Raw genomic sequence first — 14229 nt, 5'->3', positions numbered from 1 at the left:
TCTTAGCAGTGCTTTTAAGTATGAAGTAATATCTTGGTCCCGTTATGACAGTGACAGAATTCCAATAGATTTAAACTGGGCAAAGAGGTCATTCATACTATTTAAGCATTTGCTTAAAGCAGTTGCTTTGGATGAGAGTCTGTGGTCTGTAGCTGAAGCTTTAGCTCTCAAAGGTGATGCAACTGGAGTAGGAAAAGAATCTGGGAGGGTATGTTTAGTCACTCCCTCTGTGGCTTAATAAAGTTTTACCCTGCCTACTGGAAGTTCAAGAGGATCTCGTGTTGGACAATATGCTTTGCTTGCTTCTAGAATCTCATTCAGCATTGAAAGCTACCACAGTCTTCTCTTACCAGCATTGGTTAGATGTTTGTAAACTTGCCTGCTGGAACCAGACCATAGTGATCTGTTGTATTTTTAACTTCTGTATTAGATTATTGCTACGTGCCTTCAAGAGGGAACAGTTTGAGGACTGCTGGAAGCTCAGCTGTATTCAGGATGCGACTACTCTTGAGGTTATTTGCAAGAATTTTTCAGTTCTTTAAACAACTCCTTAGATGTCTTTGTACCATTCAAGGTGATGACTCTATTGTATAAAATCCCATATGGTCACCAAAGGCTCAGTGTAAAATATCTGTATATAAATAAATATGGAAGATATTAGCACTGTTTTCTCATTGTATTGCCCTTGACTCCAGAGTTTGTCTCCCCTCAACGTCTTCCAGAGCCCTTATTTTCTAAGCATAAAGTTGAGATGCTAGATCCTTTCCCTATACATTTCTCTAAGAGACTGATAGAGAGGAAGGATGGGAGTAGAGGACACATTTTTCCTTTTGCTGCTAAAAAAAAAAAAAAAAAAATCTAATGGTATATTAAATATTGTATATGGATCCTGAGACAAGTTGTCTGGCAACTTTTATAGATGCAAATAAATAAATACACTACTGATACTACATTCTTTCCAGTTAATTGGGAAATAGCTTAAACATGCCTGACGGAGGAAGAGGGGAAGGAACAAGAGAGAGGTTGAACTGTTGGTAGGCAAATGAACTTGTAAAAGGGGGTATGTGATCAATTTACTAAGCACCATGGAAGTGCCCAGGAATCTAGCCAGGGGAAATTCTGTGCTGTCCAGAGTATCAAAGCCACTTTGTAGTCAGACAATTTGGCCAGTTTTTTTAAAAGATGTGCGATCTGTTTGGCTTTTTTAGTTTGGTATTTGGTACCTAAAAAGCAAACTGGTAGATTTATTCTACTGCTTTTTATTCTATCCCTCTAGCATTTACCCTTTGTACAGAAGAAATATGTCAGTAAGAGACTTTTTCAGCTACAGTGTCTGGAGTTCTCTAGTGTTTACAGTTTGGGACCTTTGCTTTCAGTCTACTTTTCTATCAGAACACAAAAAGACAGAAGATGAGTTCTGAAAATTTAAAAAATCTGGTGCAGCAACAAAGGAATAATGGTTCCAGTAACAGAGTTGGCTTCATCCAGAGGTAAAGGAGAACGTAGACAAATAGATAATATGTATCTTGAGCACAAAATATCAGTGACATTCTTGTGCTATACTCAACTTATCATGATTACTGAAGACCAATGCTTTTTATATTCCTGCTGTAATTGATAACAATGCATTTTGTGGGTTGTATTTAGAAGTGTCAGTCAAGTTGGTTAAAATGCATGTACTATATGTGCAATAGAATTCTGCTATTGCTTTTGCTATTTTTAATGAAGATAAACATATTTTATGACTGAATCACCAACTTTAAGTGTTTCTTGCTTTGATCAATTTGTGGGCTAAGCCCAGAGGCTTTTACAGACTCTTTAAAATGACTCATTTCTCACTTTTATAAGATGTACCACTACTTGGTGGATCTCTCAAAAACAGTACAATATCAAACAAATATATTTTGCTAAGTAAACCATGCCTTGCTTGCATATACCAGACCCAGAAATATGCCAGTTTTGGGGAATCTGTTCTTGGGGTACCTCCCTCTGTTTGGTCTCAAGCACACCAAAGACCTCTGATAGTCATCTCAGGGGATCACCCCCGGGGTCACTTCTGTAGCACATTTTTGTATGTGACATGCATGGGCAGATCTAGGATTTTGGAAAGGGGGCTGTAGGGGGAATGATCTGATCTGTACGGATGGCTGCAATCTGGCTCCCAGCCTCTCTTAACGCTATAGCAGGCAGACTGTGCCACAGGAGCAGCAGCAGGGGAGTGTTTTTAAGTCCCTCAAGTAGTTAAGAATCTTCTCTCCCTCTTCCCTTGTTGATTGTGCTCAGCTGCACGCCATCTTCCTTTGTCTTTGTTTTCCCCATCTTCCACCCAGCACTGCTGCTGCTGCTGTCCCCAGCTGATGAGGGCAGGATGTTGTGATTCAGGCTTCAGGGCTGGCAGGAAAAACTGGGAGAGGATCAGGCAAAAGGAACCTGCCTGCAGCTACTATTGTCCCTGGCTGAGCCTGACTCTGTGTGCTGGAGCTGGAGCAAGCAGGAGTGACTCTGGAGCTCCCTTCCATCCATGCCCCCAGAGCAGCCAGACAACAGCAGTACTGGGCAGAGGAAGGGGGTGGTGTGGGGAAGATGCATAATTGAGCATGGATGGGCAGGGAGGAGGGAATTCTTATTAGCTTTATGGACTTAAGAACTACTTTTCTTATGCTGTGGTTGACTTTTGGGGGTGCGTCTGTGCTATTGTGCCTCCTCTGGATCTGCCCTGGACATGTGCAAAAGGGAACGGGTGAGTAGGGCGTACTTAGACTTACCTTAAGTGGCTTTTAGATGTTTGAGTGCAAACCTATTCTATCGTGCTTGAGTCTCTGAAAACACATCAATGCGCCTACTTTTGTGACTCCCTTTCATCGAACCTTTATAGCAGTGGTCAGCTGTTCAATCCCAATTGACCAGTTGATTGGGGAGCCGTTGACAGTCAATCTCGGATGAGCTGTCCAGGTTTGACCCTGCCCAGCTGGGGCCCTGCTCACCCCTGTCCCACTCCCTCTCTCGCTCACCACAAGGGCCTCCATCTGCCCGCCCCCCCGACTGACTTGCTGGGTGGGGGGGCAAGGGAGGGCACAGTAGATCCTGGATTGCCCTTTACTTCAAAAAGTGGTCTTCACCTTAAAATGTTTGGAGACCACTGCTTTACAGGAAGTCAGGGAAAATGGAATGGAGGATGAGGAGAAAGATCGATTCATTTCTTTTTACATGAGTGGCCTTTTTAATGATTCAACATGGGTGGACTTAGGTTCTCACTTAAGGTATGTACTGACATTTGGGAAGACTAGATTGCATTAAAAATGGCTACCTGATCTAATTTAGTTTGCCCAGGTGTGGACCTTACACTTACATCCCTGTTTATGTCAATCTAAGTGTGAACTGTGCAGAAGCTCAGGAAGGTGAGATTGGTCTAAAATGCCTGACACAATCTTAAATTAACTGTACCTTGGAGGTAGTCTACCTTAGATTAGGTCCAGTGAGATCGATGCAACTGAACTTCTATACAGTTCACAGCTGCTAGCCCCAGGCCCAGGTCTGTCCTTTTTTTTTTTTTACCTCCCACTCCCAGCACAAAGTTATTTTTAGCTTTCTTAACCCTTGCCCCACCCCCAGAAGGATGAAAGCTTCCCTGCAGACTGGCCAGCCCCTCTCTGAGCCCACCAAACCCGCCATCCCACAAGCTGTTCCTGGTGTAGGTTTTACTGCCATCTGCTACTGCCAGGAGCTGAGGAAGTCAGGGTGTGGGGAAGGGTGAGCAGGATTGTGGAGTGGCTTGCCAGGGTGTTGTTCATCTGGGGGTGGGGGGCTTAAGGGCAAAAAATAGCCCCAAGTCTGGGGGTGAGAGTTCCCCATCTCTAAGTGCCCCTGAGTGCTAGCTCTCATCCTGCCAAACCCCACCAGCCCCCTATGAGTCCTGCTTGTCACCCCAGTCCCTAGGTGAACCATACTAATCTCCCCTCCCCCTTCCCCAATCCCCTCTGCAGACTCTGCTTGTCCCGCTGATGTTCCAGATCCCGCCTACAGACCCTGCTTGCCCCTCTTATGATGTTGTGGACCCTGCCAACCCTCTTTTCCCCACTCTGTGGATCCCGTTTGCTTCCCTTAGCTCCACAGAGCCTGCTTGCCCCTCTGATTCTCTTAAGCTCCCCCTGTTAGCCCCCCTGCCATAACTATTTACCTGGGATCAGATGGCCATTTTTAACTCTATCTAACCTCCCCCTAACCTCCCCACATGTCTATAGTACCCTTAGACATGTAAGTATCATTTAGTTGCCAGGTAGGATTTGGGCTCTTGTTTGATGTGTTGGCTAAAGAGGAAATAGTATTCACAGATGCATAAGAAGGAGAATATGAAGTAGAGGAAGGGTGATATTATGACCATTAGATATGTAGTTGAGAGGCTATCATTGGAATACTATTGAATACGGTTGATAAATTGGAAAGGATTCAGAGAAAAGCTACAAGTAGGACTCAAGACCTGGGAAAACTACAACACGATGAGAAACCATAGCAGCTCAATCTATTTGGCCTAATAAAGAGATGATGACTCTATCAGAAGGTATAAGCACTTGACATGACAACAGGATTCATAATAGTGAAGGATCTTGGAATTTAGCAAAGGTACAAGAAGATGGAGGAGGTGGAAACTAAAGCTAGACCCATTTAGACTGGAAACAAAGTGCTTTTCTTTTCTCTTTTTTTTCCTTTTTTTTTTTTTTTAACAGCACTGTTATTTAACAGCTTTCCTAGGGCTGGGGTGTGTTCTGGCGGGTCAGTCTGAATCAGGAGTGGATGCTTTTACAAACTTTAACTTCAGATTAAGTTATGGTCTTGATGCAGCAATTTTTGGCAGTACAGAAATACCAGTGAATTTTGGGGTGGTGGTTTCCTGGGAATTCTTTTAAGCAGATAGTTGCTAATTCTTACAAGCAACAAGCACCTGCAGCACTTGTACATACCTTCTGTAAAACAGAGAGGAAGTCTTGAGTGTAAGATTTATCTTTTAATTCCCTCTCCCTTGCCTCTTTAGTCCAGTACTTGCATGTTTACCTGTTGTGTGACAGCTGTGCAGAATCAACACAAGAAACCTATTGCTAGAGGTACCTTCAGTTCTCATTATCAAGGATCCTGGATTTTTCTGATTAAACCCCCCCAAATCTGTGATTAAAGGCCCCCCACCCTGCTAATGCCCCTTGCTCCCCACCCACAGGCCCTACCAGAGGGAGCCCCCACCTGCCAGGGCTATGGGGCCAGGGACCCAAGTCCTCAACTTCCTGTCTGTAATAGAAGGCAGCAGCTGCTGCAGCAGGAGGAGCACAGAGCTGGCTCCCCCTTGCTGCCTGCCTGATGCAGTCTCAGGCAGGGGCTGGGATGGCTTCTGACCCTCGCCAGCCCTGCCAGTGCCCCCTAGCCATGACCTGCAACCCCCCAAGCCCATCAGAGGTGCCCCCTAGCTTCTTGCAAGCCCTACTTATAGCACAGTAGGGGGGTTTCCTACCCTTTTTGCAATCAGCTCTTGCAGGCTGGAGCTCTGCCAGCCTGCAGAGCTCTTTGCAAAAACAGGAAATCTGCAAGTTTCTCTACTAAAAGGGAAAATCCATTTTTCTGTGATAATATTGGAAAATCTATGGTCTTTCTGTTTTTCTGTGGGAAATGGAAAAAAATGGCTTGGGTGGATGGGATCCACTTTAGTTCCAACAGAGTATGTTGAGGTACACACTGGTGGGAAAAGGACAGAACACTGCTGTGGAAGTATCACTTTTTCAGCAACCTTTGTTGAGAGGAAGATGAGGTCCAGGTCTCACATTAAGATTACAGAAGGAAGTGGTAGCCAGCTTTCTATTCTATGGTAAATTCCAGGAAAAAGTTCTAAAATGAAACAGGAGATTTTAGAATTCCAACTATTATGTAGAACAGAACATGAATCCATCCCAGCAGCCATATGGAAGGAACTTGGACAACTCAGTCTGCTGAAAAGCTACAAGTCTGAGAAGTCTGTTAAGTTGGGAGCCTAGAAGCCCTGGGAGCATAGGGCTTCAGAGAGTTCAGGATCTTGATTCCCTGTCAGCTTTCCAGGTTGGCTGTTGAAAAGTGAGACCAGGTTAGCTGGCAGGAGACCAGCTGGGTTTCCATTGTGATTTAATGGAAATCTCTACATTCCTATTTTGGGTTTGGTATTTTGAAATGGCAAAACTTGTTGTCAAAATTTCTGACCAAGTTGGAACAGTACCTCCCTGTACAGAGACCTGTTGTTTAAAGCTGTAGTAGACAAGATGCTGGCTATGTGCTTCCAGAAGAAGGCTGTTAAAGGTCATCAGGGATTTCCCTTTTTTTTTTTTTTCCAATAAACTAGCAGAATGGTTTCCCTCACTATGATGGTTAGAGTCACTTGAAAAGCATTGGGGAAGAATTAAGAAACTGTTTGTTTGTGTTACTGTACAGGCAATCCTGAAACTTACAATGCATTTGGTTCTTGATAACTGCATCTTAAGTTGAAACATCATAACTAGGAACCAATTTTCCCATAGGAACAGTGTTATAAATGCGTGATTGGTTTCTTTATGATGCTTGATACAGCTGTGTGCAGCTGGTAAGTCTGTTGTGGTGGAAGATAAGCGGGGAGGGAAGGGCTGTGGGGGGGGGCAGATCAACCCCCCTACATTGAAGGAGGGATTGGTGCTGGGACAGGGGCTGGGACAAACCGCTGCCCGGTTGGGGCGGGAGGTCGCAGGATGAAAGCGCAGCTTGTCTGAGGGGTGCCAGGGCTGTGCAGCCCCCGCTGCTGTGTGCCACTGGTCTGGGAGCTGGTTGTCCAACAACTCCTGCTGCTGCTTCTGCTGCTTGTCCAGGAGGGCATGGGGGTGGGGTGTGCTCCTGGTTCTGCATGAGGCAGGTGAGGCCAGGGCTGCACTGCATTGCGCTCTGGGCAGGCGGCAGGGGCTATTGGGAGGGCTGTGGCAAATTTTTGGGTGCCTGAAGCGCTCCCATAGCCCCTGCTCTGCCGCCTACCCTACCCTGCCCCACCTCACCCCAATCTGGGGGCACAGCCCCCCTACCCAGTGCTTCCTGCTGCTCATCAAGCTGGGGCAGGTTGGGGGTTAGGAAGGCATGGGACGAAGGTGCAGCTCATCTGGGGGACTCGGGGAGAGGGGGCATCTCCTACCACTGTGCGCTATTCATCCGGAGACAGCACAGCGGCTCCATCCTGCGCTTACCCTGCCCCAGCTGGGCGAGTGGCAGGAGGGCATAGTACCCACTCCCAGCACTGTCATGCCTGGCTGGAGTGCAGCATGGTGTAGCCCCAGCCCCACCCACCCACCCTGCACAGATCTGAGGGCACATGCCCCTGCCCATCCCCCCCATGCCATCCTGGACAAGTGGCAGGAGGAGCAGCAGGAGCTGCCATACAAGCAGCTCTCGGACCAGTTGTGCACAGTGGCGGGAGCTGCCCCCACCCTCTTCTCTACACACCTGGACAAGCTGCACTTTTGTCCTGCACTTCCCCGCCCCCGCTGGGCAGCGCTTGCCCCAGCCCGTGTCCCAGCCTCAATTCCTCCTTCACTGTGGGGGTGTTGATTTGCTCCCCCCACGACCCTTCCCCTCCCTCCTCTCCTTCCGGAATTACCAGCTGGGTGCAGCTGTATCGAGCATTGTAAAGTTTAAACTTGTATTGGAACCTTGAAACATGGTGTCAATTTATAAAGGTCATAAGTGCTGTTTGTTGTAAATTGAAAAGTCATAAGTTGAGGACTGCATGCACAATGGATCACCTTTCGTAGCAGTGGTAAAAAAAAAAATCAGTCTTCAGCATTCCAGGCTGTTTATACTTATATGTATGAGAGAGAGGATTCTTTAAGCAATGTCTGGGAAAGACACCAATTGGTCATAAAAGCAGACAAGCTGAATCTTACAAGTATGAAAATTTGTGCCAGAAGTACAGATAGATTGGGGCTGAAATCCTATTTCCATTGAACCTGGTGGTAAAACTCCCATTAACTGTAATATTTTGCCATATTGTTTTATTGCCTATAGCAGAGGTTGTCAGCCAGAGGTACGTGTATTCTGAGAAGGCCTTAGGGGGTACGCATGGGCAGGCGGGGACAGAGCACTGCCATGCACCATCCCATGCAGGCACTGCCTGCCTGGCCGGACATAAGGGCAAGGGAAGGTCGCACGTGGTGGCTGCTGTCGCTTAGCTTCTGACTACGTGCCACCCCTCCTGCTCAGCATTTGGCCGCGTGTTACCCCTCCCGCTCAGTGTTTGGCCACTGGGGGCACACTGCTCTGTGTCCAGCCACCGGGGTTCACTTACCCAAAACAGTTGAAAACCTCTGGCTTACAGCATCATTAGTTATTTCAATTACAATATTTAAAATCGGATACTGTAACATTTAGTAATTACATGGTGCATTGTAGTATAAACAATAATTTTGTTAAAAAATGAAAGCCAGGTTTTGAAAACATGATTAATTGGCATAACATTTTGTGAAAGTCTCCCTTCTGGATTTTGCACTTTCTTTTTCTCCATTTAGTTTACACAGTTTGATTACAAGGCTACTGTGACAGGAGTGCCTCTTCTGGAGTCCATCTGTTGGTGACCCTGCCCTCCTGTTATGGGCCAACCATCTGCCTTTGCTTAACATCCATTAATTAATTAAGATCAAGGCATGGCAATTGGCGGGAAGCTGCCCATTTATTTGCCCCAGTGCCAGGTGGCGCTTTTTCCTCCCCTACACCACAGCCCAAGCCTTGCAGATGATACTGACATGGTTTGATCTGGACCTTGTTGTAATTCGGCCCTCCCCTTGTCTTCCCTGGGCTTTCCACAGCCCTGTCTTGCTCCGTCTCATTCTGTGCCTTCCTGGTGCTCTGCTGCCCCCTCTCTATGAGGCTTCTCGCTGCCCCCTCTGTCTGGGACTTCTCACTGGCCCCTCTGTCTGGGACTTCTCGCTCTGGGGCTGGGGTTCTCACGCCACCGTGGGTCCCCTATGAGGCCTCCTCCAACCCCTAATAGCCTCACCCAAACCTCCAGTAAAAGCGAAACACAAAACACAAGCCCCTGGGCTATAACAAAAATCTAAGCCGCCTGGCTAAAACAGCATTCAGTCCCTACCAGGGAATACTCGAGTCCATAACAGCATCAGGAGCTGCTCGTGCAGTCAGGCCTCTCCCCTCTGTTTGCTCCGGCAGAGCTTCCTTTCCCCTCGGCTGGCAGCAAAAAACTGCTCTCCTAGCCTCAGGCCTGGGATTCATATGGGAGCCAGGCCTGCCCCTTCCGGTCAGTTGACCAGGTGCAGGTGTGGCCAATTCGCTCTTTAACCAGGTGTCATGGCAACTGGCACCTGGGTTCCTGCCTCTGCTCTGAGAGTAGCAGGTACCTTAGTGTCCTACTACAGCTACCAACTTTGTGACAGATATCTAGCTATTACTTCACATCAAGTAGAATCAGCCTTATACATGGGCGGATCTAGGATTTTGAAAAGAGGAGTATAGATTTTGTGGCACAGTGTCACAAATAACAAAACACACATTTTTCTCCAATTAAAGAGAAACTAGTTGTTTTATTAATATGCTAGGGGACTAGCATTGTAGTATTCAGCTTAAGGTCAAAACAAAACAAGCCATTGGAACGTGCACTAATTTGCTGGATTTATATATAAAGTTTAAAATAACAAAAAGCTAAGTAAAAAATAGTGAAAAACCATCAAAACTTATGTGTCATTAGTCCTCTAGGAATTATAGTTAAATGTATGTATCTTATTCGTAATACAAAATCTCTTCTTCCTGGAAGTCTTGATAGTACCTCCAATACTTCACCCTCAATCATTTCTACAGCGGAGTTAATATTACCATACCTGAGTTCAGGTTTTAGCTAGAGCTAAAAACAGTTTTCAAGGCTGTGAAATAGAAGAGAGACATTACCAGGAATAGCTATCAACCATCAAACTTGCAGAAGAAAGGATAGTTTGAATAGTGAAATAACAAAACCATTAAAAAGGATAGAAGGTCACTAACGTGTGGACTGGAGAGAACCTCTGTAGAGTGGAGAATCAGGGAGATGATGAGCCATGAAGCCAATTGACTCTCTCAGCATGCTCGCTCTCACATTCTTGCGTGTGCTCTCTTTCTCTCTGTCTCATATGGTGTCAAATATCAATTTCCGAATCTATGAGACAATGTCTAGTATTATTGCGCAATATGCAGGTTCCAGCTACCCTGTCTGGGCATTGATAATGATTGCAACTTTTGATTAGGTGCCATGCTGTTTTTTGGACACCACATTCACACAGGCTGCTGTCCAAGATGTTCATCTTGTAAAGTGTTGTTTTGAAGTGTCTGTATCCATATCTCAATCTGCTCAGCTTGACCCATGCTTCTCTGTCAAGGTCATGCCCAGTGACGGACTTGTTTGGTGTTGGAATAAAACACTGTAGGAATAAGTCTGACCTTCCCAGCAGTTGGCCCACTCTGTTGCTGCCCAAAGTTTTGGATCAGTGTCCCCAGTCTCTCCCAGGAGCTTGTGGACTTTGCATAAAAACAGTTTATGACTTTTAAGCCTCTTAAACCTCCATCTGTTCAGGTCTTCAGTTAACAGTTGATGAAGCAGCATTGCCTGAATAGAAACGCTACTGCCCCTCCCAGACTGTTGGTTTTAAAGTTGGAGTGGAACCAGAGTCAAAGGGGGCGCAACTGTACCACTGCCCCAGATCCACCCTTGGTCTTGTACACAAATAGCTTGTACTAAATCAAGAAACTGTTAGTTATCTAAATAAAATAGATAAAACTCAGTCTAAGATTTCTAACCTGGCGAGTCTTCTGTTTAACAGAATAATATAGCTCAGATGAAAGCAGGAGTAGTCAGTCTTCTATGGAATCAGTAGGAAAGTTGGCATTTGGTAGACAAGGGGTGCATGTACATGTGAATATTAATGCAACACAATAAACTCTGGTGCCGTTTGCACTGGAGTATATCGATCTTGGGTGCAGTGTTTACATGTGTACCCAGAACTGCAGCACAGTGAGCCAGGGCAGTGCAGCCCTGGCTGGCAGGAAGTTCCTGGGGATCAGCCTGCCAACCTGAGGGGGCTCTGACCCAGCTCAGTGTGCTGCGGAGGGCCTGACTAGGGCACAAGGGTGCTTCTGTGTGGGGCTAGCTGGTAGGCAACCTCCGCAATGAAACACCCTCATGCTCTAGCCAGCCATGTCAGTGTTTACACTTGTGTTGTGGTGGAATAAATAACTCCACCATTGGAGAATACTTCTATCTGGCAGTACTAACCTATGGCAGAGTAAACTACAGCCTAACAGCTCCGCATGTGTAGACTGGTGATGCTTTACTGTGGAGCAGTAAATGGAATCTTCTGTTCACTTACTGCAGAGTTGCATAATTGTCTTGCATAGATGCATCCAAGAAGTGGAAAGCTACCTTGGCCATGGAACATATTGCATGATAGAATGTGCAAAGGCAAGAGTAGATGTGTCCAAAGGAGCAGCAAGGAATGAGAGAGAAACAGAAATAGAGAGAAAACATGATTTTGTAGAGCTTGAAGGTGGGTTCAGAGACCTTGTAGTAAGTGACATAGATTTAAAAGATGTTTAGACTGGGCAATAAGATGGTTGCAGCAGCAGTATTTTGGGTAGAATGAGTTGGGAAGAGAATGTGCACTGGGACTATAAAAAGGTATTTATTGTGATCTAGGAACAAATTACCAAGGTAGATGTGGGTTCTAGTAATACAAACAGAGAAGAGGACTTTTGTGATCTGAGAAGGAAGACATGAAGCAAGACTCTGGCTGTGAAAGGACTTGAGAGGATCTAGTGATGATGGTAGGAATTTGGCCTTTGTGTATAAATACCTGAATTTGGGGCATTTTTGGTGATCTCTGACTGGCAAAACTTCCAGCTTCAAATCCCTCTCAAGGATCACAGTCTCTGTTATTTTGAAGTTTCTCTGGTAACGTATAATGGAGTCCTCTTATTGGAACATGCTGGATTTTCCGAATGAATCATATGAATGTTTTGCTAGATATAATATAGCTGCCAAGATGCCTTCCTCTTATAAAATCTTTCCTTACACTGTTAGTGGTTTCTTCCTTTGTAGCTCTGTAAGGCACAGGTTGTGAAAAATCAATCTTGGCCTTTATCCATTTTCTGTCTTCTCTTTCTTTTTTCCTTCTTCCCTTGTTATTTTGGTGAGTAGTTGTGGAACATCTCTCTGTTCTTAGGTTCAAACAATATGATTAGTGTTGTTTGTGACAGCCTTTCTTTAGCCTAAATTTCTTTTATAACGAAAAGAGCAATATTAGTCAGCGGCCACAATAGGAGCTTAATTTATAAAAGAGAGTAGGTTTGTAAGGCTGGAAATATAGTTATACAATATCCCTTTTATTCCAGGCTGCTAATATAAAAGTATGCTTTAGGGTACAGCAGGGACTAGTCTAGCTCCTTTCTTCAAGACTAATCACAAAGTTGGGGCTGGGGCTAAAATGGTAACATGGGTGATTTTATTTTAAACAGACAAATAACCAGATGTTTAACCAGATGTGAGAATTTAGAGTGCCATCCTGTCTGAACAAGATTTTGTATAGTCTGAGATTACTTGATTCAGATTAAAAACAAACAAACAATAAAACCTTTAGGTTTATTTAATATCTATGGGCACTTGTACACGTGATGGGGGTATAGTACTCAGGGTTTTACTTTATACCCCCAAATTGAGAGAGTGGGTTTTTCAATTTTCTGTCACATTATGGTGAGGAGGCTGATTTTATTTTTTTTTTTGGACCCCGAGCCTGCTTGTGGCTGGAGGGTGAGCTGCTGGTGAGCTGAGTGGCCCCCGAGCTGCATGGGACCCTGGTCCTTCCCTTTGCAGCAGCGGTACCCTTTGTGGCTGGCTGGACAGGCTGCTAGCGGGCCACATGCTGCCCCAGCTCAGAGGCAGCACACAGCTTGATCCAGCTGCTCCCCAAGCTTGCTCGGGGAGCAGTACCTGGTGGGATTCCAATGACTGTGCTCAGGGAAGAGTTGGATCTGGCTGGGTGTTGCCTCCAAGCTAGAGCAGCACCCAGCTCACAGGTGGCCCTGGGGGGGCACCGCTGCCCCAGAGGGAAGGACTGAGGCCCCGGACAGCTCAGGAGCCACTCAGCCCCCAGGCAGCTCACCCCCTTGCCATTTCTGCCTTCAGCAGGCACCTGCTGAAGGCAGAAGTGGCGAGTGGCCCAATACTTTTTTTGGGTGGAGCCTGCCCACATGTCCCACTGCTTGGGGGTGAGCTGCTGGCAGGCTGAGCAGACCCTCAGCTAGGGGTGGGGGGGCTGGTCCTTCCTTCTGCAGTGGTATGCTGCTAGTGGGCAGGGTGCTGCCCCAGGTCAGAGGCAGCACCTGACCAGATCCAACTCTTCCCTGAGCCCACTAGGGCTTCCAGCACCCTGTGCACTATCCCTACCACCTGGGACTGCCCAGGAACAAGCTGGCTTGCCCTTGAGGCAGTGTGGGGAGGTGGAAAGTGGGCAGTTGGGTGTGCTGGTGGCTGGAGAAGGCAGTGGGAATGGTGCATGGGGCGCTGGAAGCCCAGGTGGGCTTGGGGAAGCTTGGATGTGGCAGGCTCTGTGCATGTATACAAGCACCCCAATAGGCCTGGTTTTGTTTTGAATCATTTGAATAGTCTCAACTGGTAGGAGCCATTTCCAGAGAGAAGGAAAACTAAGCCCTGGATTCAGACAAGTTAAGAGGAGAGAAATTTCCTCTGGTCAAAGGCCTGGCACCATGAGTGTGTTAGATTCTGGCTGCAGCCATCTGAGGCACTGGAGAAGACCAAAGATCAAAGAAGAAAGAAGCCTGAAGTGGGGAGTTATGCTCATAGGGATATGAGCAAGTATTTAAAGCACATTTTTCAGCTACAAAAATTGTATGTAATATTTTGTTGTTTTTTTTGGTGTAAATGGTCACAATCCCATTTGTTCATGGAGAACTGTACTACAGTAACTGTTTTGAGTGGACACAGATTAGGTAGCCTTTAAGTGGGGTAGGTTGTTAAGTTTTTATGCAATTTATTTTTTGTAAGATAACAATTCAAACAGATGTGGTGGGGACAATTCTGTTGGCTTATTTAGAGTAACCATAGGAACCAGGAACTCTAGTGGAGCAAGCTGTTCTTCCCTTTTAGGAAATGCAACTTCATCTAAATTTCCTCCCTTAGACATGTGAGACATTTGTTATTGTTTGCTGCTT

General features: G+C 46.0%; 1 protein-coding gene across 3 annotated transcripts in view; it reads left to right on the top strand.

Moving 5' to 3' along the window:
• ARHGEF28 (Rho guanine nucleotide exchange factor 28) overlaps positions 1 to 14229 on the top strand; it is a 227931-nt gene that overhangs the window by 41187 nt on the left and 172515 nt on the right. The window lies entirely within an intron of this gene.

Source organism: Crocodylus siamensis, chromosome 3 (assembly GCF_052110815.1).
Source record: "Crocodylus siamensis isolate JL-2025a chromosome 3, ASM5211081v1, whole genome shotgun sequence".
Taxonomy (NCBI): Eukaryota; Metazoa; Chordata; order Crocodylia; family Crocodylidae; genus Crocodylus; species Crocodylus siamensis.
This window is presented reverse-complemented; position numbering and strand designations above follow the sequence as displayed.